Source organism: Topomyia yanbarensis, chromosome 1, assembly GCF_030247195.1.
Source record: "Topomyia yanbarensis strain Yona2022 chromosome 1, ASM3024719v1, whole genome shotgun sequence".
Classification (NCBI taxonomy): Eukaryota; Metazoa; Arthropoda; class Insecta; order Diptera; family Culicidae; genus Topomyia; species Topomyia yanbarensis.
Window position 1 is genome coordinate 124,043,040 of NC_080670.1, and position 23,893 is coordinate 124,066,932.

The 23,893-nt window shown below is 34.0% G+C and overlaps 1 protein-coding gene across 4 annotated transcripts in view; it reads right to left on the reverse strand.

The window, feature by feature from the left end:
* The window catches only part of LOC131684352 (protein ovarian tumor locus-like), a 1,641,868-nt gene that overhangs the window by 1,424,375 nt on the left and 193,600 nt on the right, over window positions 1-23,893 (reverse strand). The window lies entirely within an intron of this gene.

Here is a 23,893-nt window from a genome sequence, read left to right on the forward strand (position 1 = left end):
AAGGATCAACTTTCTCCGTACAATAACCGGAACATGGTGGGGTGCCCACCCAGGAGACCTGATCAGGCTGTACCAAACAACAATATTGTCGGTGATGGAGTACGGGAGTTTCTGTTTCCGCTCCGCTGCGAACATACATTTCATAAAACTAGAGCGAATCCAATATTGTTGTTTGCGTATTGCTTTGGGTTGCATGCACTCGACACATACGATGAGTTTAGAAGTGCTAGCGGGCGTCCTTCCGCTGAAAAATCGATTTTGGGAACTCTCATATCGATTGCTCATTCGATGCGATATCTTGAACCCGTTAGTAATTGCAAATTTCGAAAGGCTTGTCGAGCTCAATTCTCAAACCCGATTTATGTCCTTGTATTTCGATTACATGGCACAAAATATCAATCCTTCTTCATACTATCCCAAACGTGTCAATCTCTTTCATGCTTCTGATTCAACTGTATTCTTCGACACATCCATGAAAGACGAGATTCGTGGAATCCCGGATCATATACGTCCGCAAGTGATCCCAAGCATCTTTCATAGTAAATTTCGAGAAGTCGACTGCAACAAGATGTTTTACACCGACGGGTCAAGCCTCGACGGCTCCACTGGCTTCGGTATATTCAATCAAAACCTCACCGCCTCATTCAAACTCAATGATCCCGCTTCAGTTTACGTCGCAGAACTTGCTGCTATTCAGTATACCCTTGGGATCATTGATACTTTGCCCACCGATCATTACTTTATTGTCTCGGATAGCCTCAGCTCAATCGAGGCTCTCCGTTCAATGAAACCTAGAAAGCACATTCCATATTTTCTGGGGAAAATCTGGGAGCGACTGCGTGCTTTGTCTGTAAGATCGTACAAGATTACCTTAGTTTGGGTTCCCTCGCATTGCTCCATTCCAGGTAATGAAGAAGCGGATTCTTTAGCTAAGGCGGGCGCTTTGCAAGGTGACATATATGAAAGACCAATTAGCTTCAACGAATTTTTCAGTATTACTCATCAGAGAAAGTTGGCAAACTTCATGGAGCAATGGTGAACTGGGAAGGTGGCTACATTCGATAATCCCTAAGGTATCGACGAAACCTTGGTTCAGGGGGATGGATGTGGGTCGGGATTTCATTCGCGTGATGTCTCGGCTCATGTCCAATCACTACACGCTGTACACACATCTCCGGCGTATTGGGCTCGTGGATAGCGGTATCTGCGCTTGTGGCAACGGTTATCACGAAATCGAACATGTTGTCTGGGCATGCGCCGAGTACTGTTCTGCCAGATCTCAACTATTCGATTCCCTTCGGGCCCGAGGAAGATCACCCAATGTCCCGGTTCGAGATGTACTAGCAAACCGCGATATTCTCTACATGTCCTTTATATACACGTTCCTCAAAACCATCAATATCCAAATTTAAATGCCCCTATCTTTTCTCTTATCATTCCCAGAAGTGCCCTCTTCCGCCTACCGTACCCCAACGATGGTTTGATACGACTCCAAGACGAGACAAAACATCTGTCGAATGAACCAACAACACGAGATCAACAGTACAACATCACACGCGCAGCGCGGTGTGTTTCCGATCCGTATCTGAGCCGTACTACGAAATCGTCTGGAGGAACCCCTGCCGGCTCGAGGAAAACCGCGCGGCGTCCCAATACTTGATACATCCGTTCGAATCTGTAATCCTGGCCGTTAATTCCTGATGCCGGAAACTGAAAGTTTATATCTCCCCCCACCCTTCAGCCTTGTCCACCCTCCCTCCCATGTCTCTGATACACAGATGTATGACTTCACCCCCTTCTCCCCTTGAATATCTTCCCAAAACTTATGTGCCCCCTATCTTCTAGTTTTAGTTGATCAATATTTAATCTCGTTAAGAAATGCACAACAGTACCACTACTTTATAATAGCCCTAATTAATTCCCCCTAATCTTGAACAACTCTCTCTAGTTATTTCTAGTTAATAAGCTTGAAAAATGTTCCGCTTAGTTAATAATTAATTTCTCCTTCTAAAAATCATAAAGTGAATTACTATAAAAAGAACACACAAAATGATCCGTCCCCCAAATCTTACGAATATTATATTATACCCTATTTTATATGTATAAGTTAGCTGTAAAGTTTTTTTTAGTTTCATTATATAAAACAAAATAATACTGAAATGTGTAACCCCCTAGTTTTAAGAAATTCAAAATGTAAAACAATGAAAAAATGGCACCTTTAAGCTAACGCATACGTGCCTTATCAAATAAACAAATTGAAAAAAAAAAAGTTCTAAATGTTCTCAAACGATACAATATCCGAAGAGAGTGATATGAGTTATAAGAAATGTATCATCACACTGTTAGGTGGATATAAAGCGTTTTTTGTAAGTCCTTGCTAATCGACTTCTTAATCCATAGCCCCGCGCACACCTAAAAACATAAAATTTTAATAACTTTTTCGAGCGATTTTATATCGGTTTATAGCATTCTACGTTGTAGGCAATGGGATTGTTCATCAGATTCTCACTTTTAGTATTTTTTGAATGTCTAATAGTACCAATTAGTAGCAAAAATGCGAATTAAATTCATTAAAAAACTTAAATTTTCAATCAAAAAACTTTAAAACAAAAAGTTGTTCTAGACCCCCCGATAGAATATTTCAATTTAACTTTCAAATGAAAGGGAAAAGTCCATTCTTTCATCCGAAGTTTTACAGATGCCGAATTTTTCTGAATAAAGTTGTTCGACAAAGGCAACTTTATTTAGAAAATGCGAATGTTAAGCAGCAGTATCCAACTTTAAACGTTGATAACTCTTTAATGGTTGGTTGGATTGTCTGGCAGTCTTTGACAAACTTTTTCATCATATCTTCAAAAGCTTAACTCCTTCCTAGGTCCGTGATTGGAAACTTACAGCGACCTCTAGCGGCGATTTTGTGAACTGCGAGTGTTTCTCCATACATTTTGACCAAAAATCCCATACAAACTTTAAGTTCTTTGAGGGTGGGATTAGCGTTAACCGATTTCGCTCAAATTTGGACGTGTCATTTTTTCATGATTTCGAACGACTCAAGGGGTTGTAGGTTGTGATTTTTTTTTTCATATTTATATTTGTATTTGTAGTAGGCTGTAGGCTACAAGCCCGTTACCCATTTTTTAAAACTAATTTACAGAATAGGGAATGATTATAAAATACGGCTACAAATCACAGGTCTAAAGTAGTCCTCTGTAATAAAGGCTTAATCTACGCCTCATCGCACTCGGAGTAGTGTTGAGCGAGATCACATCTACCAGACGGTTGAACTCGGTCATGAACCTAGTGCATGGTTCATGCTGCGTGTAGCTTCGCGATCGGTCAGGTGGCTCGAAGATCCAACGACGTCGTAGTACCGTAGGACTATGGACTATCGCAGACGTTGACTTTTGGTGCGTCCAGCCAATACATTTGATATATATATATATATATATATATATATATATATATATATATATATATATATATATATATATATATATATATATATATATATATATATATATATATATATATATATATATATATATATATATATATATATATATATATATATATATATATATATATATATATATATATATATATATATATATATATATATATATATATATATATATATATATATATATATATTTGTTTATTTGTTGCGTTGCGTTGCGTTGTGACGATGATTTTGGCGGATTGCACACTGACTTCATCATGTTTGACTGCTGATTATCTAATAAGAGTTGCTTAGCAAATGGTAAGTAGGAATTCATACCAATCCGACCCATACTAAAACCTCAACAGCATGATAGCCATCATTGCCGGCCGCCCCCATCTCCATCGTTCACGGGGAAGGATAAAGGATAAGGTAGACAGGAAGTGTTGATGCTCCACCTACTTAACGGAAGGACGACGATTCATCAGACTCTTCCATAGGTGTCGCGGAGTTGGTAGTTTGGAAGGGTATCAGGTCTAGGATTCGCTCCAAGCAAGCGATGCGACCTGTAAAGCATATTTTATTAGGTAGTTGTTTAGTTATTCTTCGAGTACACGATCACTCGAAAAAGAGAAGATCTTGTTTAGTTTTTGGTTCTTTTTAAACTCTGGGCAACCGGCTACCGAGAGTATACTATGTTCCCTAAACAAAAGCCATTTGAACTCCACACAGCCGACCGTGGGAGTATTGCCTAGAAAAACTAATCTTATCTGCGTAATGGGCCGGATCACTGTTTATTGCAACAGTATTTGGATTGAATTCGCTACTTCTTCTCTACGATATATTTATTGGCTTGAAAACTACCGAGTTATAACACATTGTACAGGCAAAAATAGCGCGAGATGTTATAAATCAAGGAAAGTATTTCTTATTTTCCATATCGGATTGTTTGTGAAATACAAGTATACGAGCGATAATAACGAACACTGAAGGGAAATATAAAGTATTGTTAACCTCATGCACGGGCTTGTTAGCAATAACGGAGCTTGAAATTAGGTTCATAAAAACAGACGCGGCGAATTTTCAATACGTATTGACTCGTAATAATAGATACTAGTCGTATTGGGGCTAATTTCCGATCAACTATTCATTTTTACGGCAATGTTTTCTCGACTAGATCTGTTCGCACCCTCTCATTCTGCTACTATCGGCAGAAGGCTGATAGCACCCAGTCGTCGCCGGTCTAAGGACCAAATGTCATCAATAGACTTAGACTCGCGTGGAGGCATGAGATAGGAAACTTGTGAGAATTTTGTTATCCCACCGTTTCACGACCTATATTTGTTTATTTGTTTATTTGTATAAAAAAAGTCCAACTGACAATTTGTCTTAATGAACTATACTAAACTAAGGTAAACTAAACATAATTAAAATAGTGACAATACACGACGACGAAACTGCGAAGAGTTCATGACGAAGTCAAAAATTTCAGCAAACTCATTGAAGTGACGACTCATTGCTAAAATTGGACTATTGGCAGCGTAGTTAGTGCTGCGCATTTCAGAATGCAGCAGGGCTCGAGGGCGAAGAGAACGGATAGGCGCGTAGAGGTCCTTCACGTGGTCAACGCGTTGTAGTAGAGTTCCTGCGATGTTATAGTTGAAGGTAAGCATATTTCTCGTTCGATAATAGCTGATGACAAAACATTTTGCAACGCTAAGGACCATCATGTTTCTTACACACCAGCTATAAAAGGTGTCAATAAGATGCTGTAGCTCACGGCAATCGGCTTCATTCCGTATAACAAGAAAAAATTTTAAGTCGTCGGCAAAAAACAGCTTTCCTCCACGGCTTAGAACGAAAACCGCATCGTTCACGAACAGTGAAAAAAGTAGTGGACCTAGCGTACTACCTTGAGGAACTCCGGAAGTGTTGAAAAAGGATTCTGAAACAATATCACCAATCTGAACAACGCATTCACGGTGCACAAGGTAGGATCGAAGCCAATGGCAGAATCTAGTAGAGCACCCTAGCTTATCAAGCTTTGTTATCAGTATCTCATGATTACCTCTATCAAAAGCTGCCTTTAGATCGGTGTAAATAGTATCCACCTGCAATTTCTTAGACATTTGTTCCGTGCAAAATGACGTAAAGCAGACGAGATTCGTCTCGACTGAACGTCCTGGGAAAAATCCGTGCTGAGATGTACTAATGTAGTGTCGACAAGCAGAAAATAACGCCTCGTTGATAATTGATTCAAACACTTTAGGTTCGACTCCTAGCGAAGTAATATATATATATATATATATATATATATATATATATATATATATATATATATATATATATATATATATATATATATATATATATATATATATATATATATATATATATATATATATATATATATATATATATATATATATATATATATATATATATATATATATATATATATATATATATATATATATATATATATATATATATATATATATATATATATATATATATATATATATATATATATATATATATATATATATATATATATATATATATATATATATATATATATATATATATATATATATATATATATATATATATATATATATATATATATATATATATATATATATATATATATATATATATATATATATATATATATATATATATATATATATATATATATATATATATATATATATACGTTACGACGGTTCCCGCCACCTGCCAACATCAACACATCCACCAGAGCCCATAGCAACAACAGGTATCCAGGCCAAGCCCAGTGCACGCGCGAGGATAAGCGATGAGCTACGCAAGTTTCACCCGACGTGGGAACGACGGAATCACGCCACCCGGAGGAACGCCGATTCAGCAGGTTCAACCAATAAAAGGCGATTGACGAGTTTATTATATTTAGTTTATAAGGTGACAGTGTAGAATCTAGATTAGTTTTTCGAATAAAAGTTTTTTTATATAAAGTCTCGGCATTACGGCTTAGCTGGCGCAGTCAAGGTAGTCTGTGGAAGTAGTGTATCGGAAAGTGCTTCAGAAACAACAAAACCCAACCGAGCAAAGTTTTTTTTTTTTTTTTTTTTTTTTTTTTAATAGCCCGCCTCTTACCCCCACACCAAAAAGCTCACAAACGGAGCCCCCTGGTAGTGGACACATCAGTTCTCAGCGTACAAAAAAAAAGGTCAGCACAACAAAACAAAGTTACGAATCGCGGAAACGCTGAGAACAAAAAAAAAACATTACGAGACCGACAAAACACAAAATTTGACAAGAAGCTACGGCGAGTACCCAGCGGAAAAGAATCCTTTTAAGGGTCCCATCGTAGCTTTGCAGGAAGCTCATAATAATTTAAATTTATTTATTACTAATTGCTATAAAAAATGCATTTATCAATTGTTTTTATCAAAAAAAAATGTTAACCAATTATAGCTAAAGGAATAAGCTCGATTGGTGGTGAACGAAGTTTAAATTAAAAATTCTCCTATTTTATTTTTTAAAATTAGTTTCAATTTTGCTTGGAAACGAGTGCGACATGTTATTTGCTTTAAATCAGTAGGAAGCTGGTTGAATAACTTAGGTCCGATGAAAGAAATGCGTCTTTGACCAAGGTTCGTGGATACTCTGGAGTATAAATTGGCTTGTCTAGTGCTGTGAGCTCGAATGCCTGTTGTAAATTCTAGATTGTTATGAGCAATAGTATTATGCAAAGCATTGTGGATGTATATTATTGTTTGGTAGTTAGTCAACCCAAGCAAAGGTAAAATGTTATGGACATTATTATTGTATAACAAAATAGTAGGGTACATAAATGGTTTTTTATAAATAATTTTAAGACATCTGTTTTGAAGCGTTTGTAGCTTTTTCAGATTCGAGATACTGGCACGGCCCCACACAGATACAAGGTAGTTCAGCAATGAGTGGATGTGCGCATAATAAAATTTTAGAAGTACATGCTGGGGAACAAAAGAGCATACTTTACGCATAGCCCCACATAACGATGCAACTTTTCTCTCTATAGATGTTATATGCTCAATCCAGGAGAGTGTGGGGTCTAAGTGAAGTCCTAAATATTTGAAGCAGTTAGTTTCCTGAATTACAGACTGTCCCATTCTTGGGTCTGGATGCACGCCTATAGCTCTTCTAGATGAACGAAACAGCATATATTTAGTTTTTGATAGGTTCAAGGTTCAGGGCGAACAACTGGTGTACCGGGAAACCATCGGTGACAAGATATCATCCGAGTTGCGTGCATCCAGAGCGAAGAAGGACCCACAGACAGGACCACCCCTCCCAGAAGGATTGCTACACCACCTTAGAAACTCCAGAAGGATGCTGCTTGTCCTACTGTAAGTAAACACACCCACATTTTTTTAGTGCTAAAGTGATTTATCAGTGAGATTATTCAGAGTGAGAGGGGATATCAAACTCAAAAATTATTCTCCCGTAATTAATCCAAAGTGCACAAATTAAACGAACATAGCATATCAGTGCGCGGGGGAAACAAAAAAGTAACCCACGAACAAGTGCGAATCAATCAAACTAAACGTGCGCATCGCCTACGGCACCAGAAAGTGCAAACAAATAATTTTATTTCCACTACCCGCGTGCAAAGCAAAGGAAACAAAACACGCCATGGCCGAGCCATCCGCGCAATTCCAAGTAATGGAAATCACACCCGAGCAGCTGATACAACAGGTTGCTCAGCTGACTAGCACGCAATCAAGCTTAATCGCAACAATTAACGAGTTGCGAGAAAGAGCAAATAACCCATTCACAAAATTCCAAATTCCCGATCAAATCAAGATCATCCCACAATTTAACGGGAACCGGAAGGAAGCCCTAGCCTGGATAGAGGACACACAAGAGGCAATTGACCAGTTCGAGGAATACGAACTCGAACCCGAATACAAACATATCATTAGAGTCATAAAATCAAAAATAGTTGGCGAAGCAAGGGAAGTGCTCATAGCTTCTGAGAATCCATCGGAGTGGATCGAAATAAAAGAGATCTTACTTAATGCTTTCGGGGATAAACGGGATATAACGTCCCATATCCAATCATTGTTCTATATACGACAGGGTAAGAAAACTCTCCAGGAATATTTCCAAAAAGTCAAAGCAATTGACACGGCTATTAAAACAACTGCCGCGCAGATGGAGGACTATAAAAAATCCACCGAAGCTGTAAACAAACTTATAAGCTTGATGACCCTCACCAGGTACATCGATGGGCTGAACGGTGAAAATTTAGCAATGTACGTCAGGAGTTACCGACCAAAGTCCTTGGAGGAAGCTCACGACATAACAATTGCTCATTCAAACGCCTCTTTTCGGCAAAAAATGGAAAATCGGCAATCTTCTTCTAGCTCTTTCGGACCAAACCCAAAATTTCAAAACAAAAATGATAACACCAAAAACCAAAATTTCAACTCAGTACAACAAAAAACCAGTTCTGGCAAGTTCAAAAAGACCAATGACGAAGACGTTTCTATGAAAACTCACATTTCGAAAATGCAAATTAACAATAATGAAGGGAAAAGGAACAAATATCCGGAAGAATCAGACGAAGAACCCGAAGAAAACCCAACCGTTGAATGTAAATTTGAGTCCGACGAAGACGAGTATTTCGTAGGGGATGAGATAAATTTTCAAATAGCCGGATCCGAAAAGGCAAAGAGATAAACAACTTTATTCCTTACATAACCATTTCGACTACAAAGGGCGAAATGAAATTTTTGATAGACACAGGCGCTAAGAAAAATTACATATCACCCGAACATGTTAATTTAGAAAACGCGAAAAAAGAAAAAGGCCTCAAGGTAACCAACATCAACGGCACCTTCGAGATCAAACAGTCCGTATCGTTTGATCCGTTTTCAATAAAGAAAAAATTAAAATTTTATGTTTTTAAATTCCACCAGTTCTTTGACGGACTGATTGGGTATGAATCGCTGCGCGATCTGAACGCTCAACTAGACACCGGAAAAAATAAATTAAAAATTGGCAGGAAAACTATTGAATTGAAGAAACGATTTCCTGAAACACAGAAAATTAATCTCAATGAACAGAAAGTACAGTTCATCAAGATTAAAACAGTGAACGAAGGAGATTTTATTATAGGGGAAGAGAGAAACATGGGAGACTTTTCTATCCTGCCTGGTATCTATAACAGTAAAAATAACTCCGCTTTCGTAGCTGTGGAAAATCACAGTAAATCTAATCTGGAAATCAACGTCAATGAAACCAGTTTTGAAAATGATGAATTCCTAGAAACTCAAGGACCAAAATTTTGCGCGAAAAACAAATTCAAAATACAAGACGATTCTCTAAACAAATTGGAAAGGAAGCTTTAGAAAAAATAATCTCCGATAATTCCGAAACCTTATATTTCGAAGAAGAGAAATTGTCATTCACTCATCGGATTAAACATAAAATCAGAACGGTAGATAATATCCCCATTCACACAAAATCATATCGCTACCCGCAAATATTCGAAAGCGAGGTGCAAAAACAAATACAAAAGATGCTTAAGGACGGGATCATTAGAGAATCCATATCGCCTTATACGTCACCCGTATGGGTAGTACCCAAAAAGGTCGACGCATCTGGAGAAAAAAAGTTTCGATTGGTCATCGACTATCGCAAACTTAATGAGAAAACCATTTCCGACAGATATCCAATACCGGATATCACGGAAATATTAGACAAACTCGGTAGAGCAACCTATTTCTCTACCATCGACTTGGTCTCCGGATTCCACCAAATCCAACTAGATAAAAATGATTTTGAGAAAACGGCTTTCTCTGCGAGTTCTGGAAAGTACGAATTCACTAGAATGCCGTTTGGCCTTAAGAACGCCCCTGCGACATTTCAAAGGGTTATGGACGCCGTTCTTCGGGAATTCATTGGAATATGTTGTCTGGTATACATGGACGACATAATAATCTTCTCTAGTTCATTCGAAGAACATGTTAAAGATATTAAGAGAGTACTTCAAAAGCTGAAAGAAGCGTGCCTAAAAATACAGTTGGATAAATGTTATTTTTTTAGACGGGAAGTTCAATTCTTATGACACACCGTTACCGAAAATGGAGTCAAACCAAATAGCGACAAAATCGAAGTGATTAAAAATTGGCCTATCCCGAAGAATGAAAAAGAGCTCAAACAATTTCTGGGAACTATCGGCTACTACCGCCGCTTTATTAAAGACTTTGCTAAAATGGTAAAACCTCTTACACAACTACTGCGAAGTGATACCGACTTCACATTAACCCCAGAAATAATTCAATGCTTCGAAAAATGCAAATCCCTTTTAACCATGGACCCCATTTTGGCCTACCCTGACTTCGAAAAAGAATTCATCCTTACAACAGATGCGAGCGACTTCGCGATTGGAGCAGTCCTATCACAGGGACAAATTGGCAAAGACCGCCCTATCGCCTACGCATCTAGGACACTTAGTAAAGCCGAAGAAAATTACTGTACCACGGAAAAAAAACTCTTAGCCATCATATGGGCAGTGAAACATTTCCGCCCCTATCTCTACGGGAGACGTTTTAAACTAATCACAGATCACCAGCCTCTCATTTATTCCATGACCTGCGCGAACCCCAAAATTATACGGTGGAAATTAGACTTAAGTGAATTCGATTTCGAAATCATTTATAAACCGGGCAGAGAGAACGTCGTTGCAGATGCCCTCTCCAGACTTAAACCGACCGATATAAATGCTAATAGTCAAAACAACGTGGAGGACAACGAGAACGAAGATGTAAACGTGAGCGATGGAGAGACAGTGCACTCAGCAGACACTAGCGACAACCATTATATCTGGACAACTGAAAAACCGATTAACATGTTCAAAACCCAACTAATTTTCAAGATCTCACGAAGCGACATCGAAGCTCACGAAGAAGTCTTCCCTAAATATCACAGATTCACCATCTGTAAACCGGACTATAATGAAGAATCTCTTGTCAAAATTCTTAAAGGAAAGCTCAACCCAAAAGGCGTTAATTGCATCTATTGCCCCATATCACTAACCCAACTAATCCAAGAAACGTACAGAAAACACTTTTCTCATGCTAAAATCTTCAAAATCTTTATTTCACAGGAACTCTTACAGGACGTCAGGTTACCAGAGGAACAAGACGAAATCGTGCGGAAGGTGCACGAGTACGCACACAGAGGAACGAAAGAAAATAAACAACAAATCCTTTCGGATTATTTTTTCCCGGAAATTGACAAAAAGTTAAAAATTTTCATTAACAACTGTCTTATCTGCAAGAAATGCAAATACGACAGGAAACCTCCAAAATTAATACAAAAAACAAATGACACAAATCATCCTTTCCAAAAGATTCATATCGACATTTTTTTCATCAAAGGCAGAAAAATGCTAACGGTAGTCGACGCGTTTTCAAAATTTGCAAACGTGATACCTCTTGAAACAAGAACAATCATTGATCTTAAAAGAGCAATCACGGAGCACATTCGAGTTTTTGGCAGACCGGAAGTAATAGTTTGCGATCAAGAGCCTGGTTTCACTTCAATAGATTTTATCGGTTTTCTCCAGGACCTAAACATTGAATTACACCACGTGAGTTCTAGTAACTCTAACGGAATAGTGGAACGTTTCCACTCGACGCTAATCGAATTATTCAGGACCATGAATCACAAACACACTGACTTGGAACTCAATGACAGAATAAACATTTTGGTCGACTTGTACAATAACACGATACATTCTGCTACAGGTTTTAAACCCCGTCAGGTAATCTTCAATTACCAGAACAAAACGAACGCTGACGACATATATCAAAAATATCAAAAGATCCAATCGGCTATTTTAGTAATGATGGAGAAAAGAAAAAAACAAGTAGAAGAGGAGAACAAGAGGAAATCATTACCAAAACAGCTAGACCAGGGCAAAGACGTATACGTTAAAGACACTCAACGAATTACAAAAGACAAAGAACCTTACAAAATCTCTAGAGTACAAGAAAATAACGAGCTAACTTTCAAAGATTCGTTTGGAGTAAAAATTCACAAAAAAAAGAATTAAGAAGTAATTTTCTTGGCCTCTTTTCAGACTTGTACGACTGATTACTGCAACGACTTATCATGACGTATCAACAAAAAATGGGCTACTTACAATCAAACTAGATACAGTTAGGATAAGAGTAGGTTACGAGAGACTTATCCATAAAATTGATCTCGACGATATCAGGCAAAACATCAACTACATAGAGACCCTAGCAACGAAACTTAATATAACAGACCATTTAGAACAAACCCTTCAGTTTAAAATTAGAAAAGCGCACGAGAAGCTGACCGGCTTCTATCCTAGAAGACTTAAAAGAGGACTCGTAAATGCTTTAGGGAAAGTTATTAAATTTGTAGCAGGTAACCCAGATCAGGAAGATCTAGAGTTAATTAATCAAAATTTTGAAATACTGGAACATACCAGCAATAAAATTATAGAAAACCAGTCAAAACAGATCAAAATCAATAATTTACTTCAATCCACGGTCAACAAAGTTTCGAAAACATTGAGATCAATCAAAATACAAATCGATCAAGACAATTTAAAACTTACAAAAGATCTCGAACAGATTAACCTCATTTTGAACCTAGATATATTGATTAAAACACTAGAAGACCTAGAAGAACAGATAGTTTTTTCGAAATCGAATCATTTAAACAGAAACATTTTGAGCCTAAATGACAGAGAGTATATTTGGAAAATTTTAGAAAATCAACAAATTAATATTAAATTTGAGGATGAAATCTATAAATTCGTTCAGTCAATCGCCTCTTTGCAAAATAACCACATCATCATAATCATCAAAATTCCTATAATCGAGCAGAAGCAGTACAGACTGATGCAGCTGGAACCTATCAACACAAACGGAACTAGAATCGATACGAATATTCGCTATGTGGCCCAGCATCAACACACGTTTTACGAGCAAAAGGAAAGGTGTTTTATCTGTGACAATAGCTATCCACTGAACGATGAATGCGTCTTCAACATACTCACCAACCAGAAGGCCAGATGTTCAACGTACAATCAGCCAGACCAACCAATCATCAAGGAAATTAGTCTCGGAACCATACTTGTCGACACAGACAAGACAGTTTACATCGAGGACTCATGCGGCGACTCACGCATCATAGCAACACCAACAATAATCGAAACAGGTAACTGCACAATTACAGTGCAGAACTTTACATTTAAAAGTAACCCCAGACAGACCGAACAGTACGAAATTCTTACACCAATCTTCGGCAAAGAGATAATAGTAACCAAGCAAAGGACGGACTCGGAAGAGTTGCACCAGATGAATATCAACAATTTGGAGGAAATCAAAAACCTTAAAATCCACATGACCAGCTCCCAGACACTTGGAGGAATATTTATGGCCTCTCTTGTGTCGTTACCACTAATCATCTTCTGCATTCGTAGATACAAAAACCAAAACAGGAAACAACCTCACCCAGCCAAGGAGGAGGACACAGTCACTCTACACACCTCAAGAAGTAACCCGGAGCCAACAGATGAGCATCTAAGGGAAACAATAGTTAACCAGCAGAAGGAAAAATCACCTAGTTTGGCAAAATCATTTTTCCCAACCAAATTCACGTTCATCGACGGATCAACAAAGTCAACCGAGGACGCCTGACACTTAGGGGGGAGACGTTACGACGGTTCCCGCCACCTGCCAACATCAACACATCCACCAGAGCCCATAGCAACAACAGGTATCCAGGCCAAGCCCAGTGCACGCGCGAGGTGACAGTGTAGAATCTAGATTAGTTTTTCGGATAAAAGTTTTTTTATATAAAGTCTCGGCATTAGCTTATATATATATATATATATATATATATATATATATATATATATATATATATATATATATATATATATATATATATATATATATATATATATATATATATATATATATATATATATATATATATATATATATATATATATATATATATATATATATATATATATATATATATATATATATATATATATATATATATATATATATATATATATATATATATATATATATATATATATATATAGTGCGATGAGGCGTATATGAAGCCTTTATTACAGAGGACTACTTTAGAGCTGTGATTTGTAGCCGTAATTTATAATCATTCCGTATTCTGTAAATTAGTTTTAACAAATGGGTAACGGGCTTATAGCCTACAGCCTACTACAAATACAAATATAAATATGAAAAAAAAAATCACAACCTACACCCCCTAGAGTCGTTCGAAATCATGAAAAAATGACACTGTCCAAATTTGAGCGAAATCGGTTAACCCTAACCCCTCCCTCAAAGAACTTAAAGTTTGTATGGGATTTTTGGTCAAAATGTATGGAGAAACACTCGCAGTTCACAAAATCGTGTGTGCGATGTAATTGTGAAGGTTTGAGAAAACAATTTTTTGTCTGTTACCCTATTATTTTCTTTGCATTTCAGTGTACAAGAGACTCGCGGAAACAAGTTTAATAATACATCCTAAATGTCAAATAAAATATCTGTAGTCCGAGAAAATTTGCAAAATATTTGCCTTTCCCATACTATTTTCATTTTTAACTATTTTCAAGGTGAAATTGGTATTTCGAAACGTTGCGCTATGGGTAGACAGGTGACCATGGAAAACTACATCAACTCAAATTTAATTCAGTTCTATTCAAACCTTGTATAAACACTATAATAAAGGAAACTCATGGCTATCTCAGAAAAATATGTGGCTTAACTGGGAGGTGGGACACGTGCGATATTTCAACTCTTCGTATCTCTATTGAATTTTGAATAAAACATATGCTCAAATATGTCATGTGAAAACTAAGAACACCTTTTAGTGATAATATTGAAAATGCACATACATTGTATTGGTATGAACTTTCATGAAAAATAACGGATCAAAGCCCAAAAATATCCACGAATTAGATCCGGGAAAAGAAGTCTCCCAAAGTTCCCACTCTCAATAGGGGATGCAAGTACAAGGTGTCTTCTAACTTATCGTTGTCCATATCTGCTCTATACTGAGTACACTTCAATTGAAGTTTCAATGGAAGTCACAATTAGTCACAATCGTTCGAGTTTTCCATATTGTACAAGTAAATTAGCAAGGATTACAATCAGAGCTTATGCCTTGGACAGATAGTTGATCTGACTACATTTTTGCCATCCTTATAGTTTGAACCATTTCTTTTTCACAGTGTTGGATTGTACAGGGCTTATTTATCCATATTTCCTGAACGAGAATTCCGAACGAAACAATATGCAAGCTATAAGGATGACTGGAAAGAGACTGCATTATAATCAACTGAATGCACGCCTTTTATGCTATCGACATAGCCTAGACACTTCACATTATTTATTTTAATTCAAATGAAAACATTGAAATATCTACTTGTTTCTTTTACGAATCGCATTCTCCATCTTTTGCTCTCTGTTCAAAGGGCTTTCGTGAGATTTTGTCTACTTTCCGAATCTGTTATAAGTTTTGATGTAGGCGTTCATTTGATATAGTTATGACATATTTGGCGAATGAAGATTCGTCAAATCGTTGTAAACGTCACGAAAGAATGTGTCATGTGACCTTGTCTCACTTTATTACTTATCACTAAATTACTGGACCAGCAAATTCTATTCTGCACAATTTTTTTCGGGAATATGTGACCAAAAAGTAAACTTTGAATTCCAAAGCAAATTGAACGTTCCAGGTTCCTGATAACTAATTAAGGTCCATCAATAATGTTAAAACACTAAATAATCTTAAAACGACGCTGTCAAGTAAAGAAGCGTGAAAACGAAAAGACTAAAACAAAAAAAGGATAGCAGCCCTAGAAATCCCATTGTATATTTATTAGCCTTTTCTCAGAAGATAAGATTTTCAAAAACGTTTCATAACTTTCTGATGCAATGGTTCACAAATTCAAGATTGGGTTATCTATTTTCAAAAATGTTTTTTAACTTTAAATTTAAATGATCATTGCATTTTAATTAATTATTTCATTCAGCATCTTTTTATTCATTTTGTTCATCTGCGTTCATTTTATCTACTTTATTATTTTCATCATTTGCATTCACTCTGACCAGTTTATAATTTTCATGCATTTTACTCATATCATTCATTTAACTTATTTTATTCACTGTTTTCATTTAATGCATTCTATTTATTTTTTCCAGTTCATTCATTTTTTCTTCATTTTATTAATCTGAGTATTTTTCAGTTTTTTTCATTTAATCCAAATAATTTATTAGACGCAATTTTTTTTCTATTAATTTATCACCTTTTAACATCCTTTGATTTTTTATTTCTATCATTGCATTTTATTCGGCTCATTTTATTCTTTTTTGTTCATTTTATCAATTAGGCTCATTTTGTTTATTTGATTAGTTTGTTTTATTTATTCATTTCATTTTTTATACATTTTATTTTCTTTGTGCATTCATTTGTTCCATTACATTCATTTGATCTAAATCTGATTTGATTTAATTTGTATTCGCTGCATTCATTAAATTAAATTGATTCATTTAATTCGTTTGATTCAATTGATTCATTTGATTCATTTGATTAATTTGATTAAATTGATTCATTTGATTTATTTGGTTCATTCGATTCATTTGATTCATTTAATCCGTTTTGTTCATATCTTTAATTTTATTGATTTCATGTTCAGTAATTTCTTTTATTTATTTCATTCAATTTGTTAGTTTGAGTCAATTTATTTTATTAATCTTATAACTACTTCTAAATATAGTCTAAATTTTCAATAATTGAGCTAATATAATTTGATTCGTGTATATTCTAATTTTGATTTACATTAATCATTCTACTCATTTTATGAATTTGAACACCTTTAATTTCATTTTTTTGTTTCATTCGTTTTAATGATTTTCTTTCATTTATTTAGTTTATTCGAGATTTTATTCGTGCATGACTAGAAACTGTTTTCATCCCTTCTCTAGTTGGGTGCCTACTTCGCATGAGTTCTGCAAACTAATGAATGATCCAACAGTGATATGTGTAAGAAATGTCCCATCTCACTGCTAGGTGGATCAAATCGGTTTTTTCTACACCATATTACGAAAGCTTATTAAACAATTTTTCCTAATAAGTTTCTGAAAATTATAAACTTTTTTAAATTTTTTAATAGTTTTATTTTTTATTTTACCGTGATTTTTTAATAAATAGTGACCATCGCTTTACAACGTAGTCTATTTTTCATGGCTTGCGGTGAGCACCATCTCTCGAATTGCTGTACTGAAAATTATGGAATAGAAATTATTTTTTAGTATTCTTTACAGATTTCACTCGCCGCGCGGTTAACTCTGAATTAGACCCGCTGGTGCCCTAAGACGATTTCGCTAGATTTTCAGAGCACTGTGCACCCAGTGCATTAACGCAAGTGACGGAAGGTTATCGAAAAGTTTCGTGAAAATGAAAATTCCAGTAATGATGATGATATATATATATATATATATATATATATATATATATATATATATATATATATATATATATATATATATATATATATATATATATATATATATATATATATATATATATATATATATATATATATATATATATATATATATATATATATATATATATATATATATATATATATATATATATATATATATATATATATATATATATATATATATATATATATATATATATATATATATATATATATATATATATATAATATATATATATATATATATATATATATATATATATATATATATATATATATATATATTATATATATATATATATATATATATATATATATATATATATATATATATATATATATATAATTTTCAGTTCAGCAATTCGAGAGATGGTGGTCACCGCAAGCCATGAAAAATAGACTACGTTGTAAAGCGATGGTCACTATTTATTAAAAATCACGGTTAAAGAAAAAATAAAACTATTAAAAAATTTCAAAAAGTTTATAATTTTCAGAAACTTATTAGGAAAAATTGTTTAATAAGCTTTCGTAATATGGTGTAGAAAAAACCGATTTGATCCACCTAGCAGTGAGATGGGACATTTCTTACACATATCACTGTTGGATCATTCATTAGTTTGCAGAACTCATGCGAAGTAGGCACCCAACTAGAGAAGGGATGAAAACAGTTTCTAGTCATGCACGAATAAAATCTCGAATAAACTAAATAAATGAAAGAAAATCATTAAAACGAATGAAACAAAAAAATGAAATTAAAGGTGTTCAAATTCATAAAATGAGTAGAATGATTAATGTAAATCAAAATTAGAATATACACGAATCAAATTATATTAGCTCAATTATTGAAAATTTAGACTATATTTAGAAGTAGTTATAAGATTAATAGAATAAATTGACTCAAACTAACAAATTGAATGAAATAAATAAAAGAAATTCATGAACATGAAATCAATAAAATTAAAGATATGAACAAAACGGATTAAATGAATCAAATGAATCGAATGAACCAAATAAATCAAATGAATCAATTTAATCAAATTAATCAAATGAATCAAATGAATCAATTGAATCAAATGAATCAAACGAATTAAATGAATCAATTTAATTTAATGAATGCAGCGAATACAAATTAAATCAAATCAGATTTAGATCAAATGAATGTAATGGAACAAATGAATGCACAAAGAAAATAGAATGTATAAAAATGATATGAATAAATAAAACAAACTAATCAAATAAACAAAATGAGCCTAATTGATAAAATGAACAAAAAAGAAGAAAATGAGCCGAATAAAATGCAATGATAGAAATAAAAAATCAAAGGATGTTAAAAGGTGATAAATTAATAGAAAAAAATTGCGTCTAATAAATTATTTGGATTAAATGAAAAAACTGAAAAAATACTCAGATTAATAAAATGAAGAAAAAATGAATGAACTGGAAAAAATAAAATAAGAAATGCATTAAATGAAAACAGTGAATAAAATAAGTTAAATGAATGATATGAGTAAAATGCATGAAAATTATAAACTGGTCAGAGTGAATGCAAATGATGAAAATAATAAAGTAGATAAAATGAACGCAGATGAACAAAATGAATAAAAAGATGCTGAATGAAATAATTAATTAAAATGCAATGATCATTTAAATTTAAAGTTAAAAAACATTTTTGAAAATAGATAACCCAATCTTGAATTTGTGAACCATTGCATCAGAAAGTTATGAAACGTTTTTGAAAATCTTATCTTCTGAGAAAAGGCTAATAAATATACAATGGGATTTCTAGGGCTGCTATCCTTTTTTTGTTTTAGTCTTTTCGTTTTCACGCTTCTTTACTTGACAGCGTCGTTTTAAGATTATTTAGTGTTTTAACATTATTGATGGACCTTAATTAGTTATCAGGAACCTGGAACGTTCAATTTGCTTTGGAAGTCAAAGTTTACTTTTTGGTCACATATTCCCGAGAAAAATTGTGCAGAATAGAATTTGCTATATATATAGTGCGATGAGGCGTATATGAAGCCTTTATTACAGAGGACTACTTTAGAGCTGTGATTTGTAGCCGTAATTTATAATCATTCCGTATTCTGTAAATTAGTTTTAACAAATGGGTAACGGGCTTATAGCCTACAGCCTACTACAAATACAAATATAAATATGAAAAAAAAATTCACAACCTACACCCCCTAGAGTCGTTCTAAATCATGAAAAAATGACACTGTCCAAATTTGAGCGAAATCGGTTAACCCTAACCCCTCCCTCAAAGAACTTAAAGTTTGTATGGGATTTTTGGTCAAAATGTATGGAGAAACACTCGCAGTTCACAAAATCGTGTGTGCGATGTAATTGTGAAGGTTTGAGAAAACAATTTTTTGTCTGTTACCCTATTATTTTCTTTGCATTTCAGTGTACAAGAGACTCGCGGAAACAAGTTTAATAATACATCCTAAATGTCAAATAAAATATCTGTAGTCCGAGAAAATTTGCAAAATATTTGCCTTTCCCATACTATTTTCATTTTTAACTATTTTCAAGGTGAAATTGGTATTTCGAAACGTTGCGCTATGGGTAGACAGGTGACCATGGAAAACTACATCAACTCAAATTTAATTCAGTTCTATTCAAACCTTGTATAAACACTATAATAAAGGAAACTCATGGTTATCTCAGAAAAATATGTGGCTTAACTGGGAGGTGGGACACGTGCGATATTTCAACTCTTCGTATCTCTATTGAATTTTGAATAAAACATATGCTCAAATATGTCATGTGAAAACTAAGAACACCTTTTAGTGATAATATTGAAAATGCACATACATTGTATTGGTATGAACTTTCATGAAAAATAACGGATCAAAGCCCAAAAATATCCACGAATTAGATCCGGGAAAAGAAGTCTCCCAAAGTTCCCACTCTCAATGGGGGATGCAAGTACAAGGTGTCTTCTAACTTATCGTTGTCCATATCTGCTCTATACTGAGTACACTTCAATTGAAGTTTCAATGGAAGTCACAATTAGTCACAATCGTTCGAGTTTTCCATATTGTACAAGTAAATTAGCAAGGATTACAATCAGAGCTTATGCCGTGGACAGATAGTTGATCTGACTACATTTTTGCCATCCTTATAGTTTAAACCATTTCTTTTTCACAGTATTGGATTGTACAGGGCTTATTTATCCATATTTCCTGAACGAGAATTCCGAACGAAACAATATGCAAGCTATAAGGATGACTGGAAAGAGACTGCATTATAATCAACTGAATGCACGCCTTTTATGCTATCGACATAGCCTAGACACTTCACATTATTTATTTTAATTCAAATGAAAACATTGAAATATCTACTTGTTTCTTTTACGAATCGCATTCTCCATCTTTTGCTCTCTGTTCAAAGGGCTTTCGTGAGATTTTGTCTACTTTCCGAATCTGTTATAAGTTTTGATGTAGGCGTTCATTTGATATAGTTATGACATATTTGGCGAATGAAGATTCGTCAAATCGTTGTAAACGTCACGAAAGAATGTGTCATGTGACCTTGTCTCACTTTACTATAATCGGTGGCGCGCTAAATTACTGGACCAGCAAATTCTATTCTGCACAATATATATATATATATATATATATATATATATATATATATATATATATATATATATATATATATATATATATATATATATATATATATATATATATATATATATATATATATATATATATATATATATATATATATATATATATATTATATATATATATATATATATATATATATATATATATATATATATATATATATATATATATATATATATATATATATATATATATATATATATATATATATATATATATATATATATATATATATATATATATATATATATATATATATATATATATATACCTGACCAGTTTATAATTTTCATGGATTCTCTAGTTGGGTGCCTACTTCGCATGAGTTCTGCAAACTAATGAATGATCCAACAGTGATATGTGTAAGAAATGTCCCATCTCACTACTAGGTGGATCAAATCGGTTTTTTCTACACCATATTACGAAAGCTTATTAAACAATTTTTAACTAATAAGTTTCTGAAAATTATAAACTTTTTGAAACTTTTTAATAGTTTTATTTTTTATTTAACCGTGATTTTTTAATAAATAGTGACCATCGCTTTACAACGTAGTCTATTTTTCATGGCTTGCGGTGAGCACCATCTCTCGAATTGCTGAACTGAAAATTATGGAATTATTTTTTAGTATTCTTTACAGATTTCACTCGCCGCGCGGTTAACTCTGAATTAGACCCGCTGGTGCCCTAAGACGATTTCGCTAGATTTTCAGAGCACTGTGCACCCAGTGCATTAACGCAAGTGACGGAAAGTTATCGAAAAGTTTCGTGAAAATGAAAATTCCAGTAATGATATATATATATATATATATATATATATATATATACATATACATATATATATATATATATATATATATATATATATATATATATATATATATATATATATATATATATATATATATATATATATATATATATATATATATATATATATATATATATATATATATATATATATATATATATATATATATATATATATATATATATATATATATATATATATATATATATATATATATATATATATATATATATATATATATATATATATATATATATATATATATATATATATATATATATATATATATATATATATATATATATATATATATATATATATATATATATATATATATATATATATATATATATATATATATATATATATATATATATATAAGCTAAGCCGTAATGCCGAGACTTTATATAAAAAAACTTTTATTCGAAAAACTAATCTAGATTCTACACTGTCACCTTATAAACTAAATATAATAAACTCGTCAATCGCCTTTTATTGGTTGAACCTGCTGAATCGGCGTTCCTCCGGGTGGCGTGATTCCGTCGTTCCCACGTCGGGTGAAACTTGCGTAGCTCATCGCTTATCCTCGCGCGTGCACTGGGCTTGGCCTGGATACCTGTTGTTGCTATGGGCTCTGGTAGATGTGTTGATGTTGGCAGGTGGCGGGAACCGTCGTAACGTCTCCCCCCTAAGTGTCAGGCGTCCTCGGTTGACTTTGTTGATCCGTCGATGAACGTGAATTTGGTTGGGAAAAATGATTTTGCCAAACTAGGTGATTTTTCCTTCTGCTGGTTAACTATTGTTTCCCTTAGATGCTCATCTGTTGGCTCCGGGTTACTTCTTGAGGTGTGTAGAGTGACTGTGTCCTCCTCCTTGGCTGGGTGAGGTTGTTTCCTGTTTTGGTTTTTGTATCTACGAATGCAGAAGATGATTAGTGGTAACGACACAAGAGAGGCCATAAATATTCCTCCAAGTGTCTGGGAGCTGGTCATGTGGATTTTAAGGTTTTTGATTTCCTCCAAATTGTTGATATTCATCTGGTGCAACTCTTCCGAGTCCGTCCTTTGCTTGGTTACTATTATCTCTTTGCCGAAGATTGGTGTAAGAATTTCGTACTGTTCGGTCTGTCTGGGGTTACTTTTAAATGTAAAGTTCTGCACTGTAATTGTGCAGTTACCTGTTTCGATTATTGTTGGTGTTGCTATGATGCGTGAGTCGCCGCATGAGTCCTCGATGTAAACTGTCTTGTCTGTGTCGACAAGTATGGTTCCGAGACTAATTTCCTTGATGATTGGTTGGTCTGGCTGATTGTACGTTGAACATCTGGCCTTCTGGTTGGTGAGTATGTTGAAGACGCATTCATCGTTCAGTGGATAGCTATTGTCACAGATAAAACACCTTTCCTTTTGCTCGTAAAACGTGTGTTGATGCTGGGCCACATA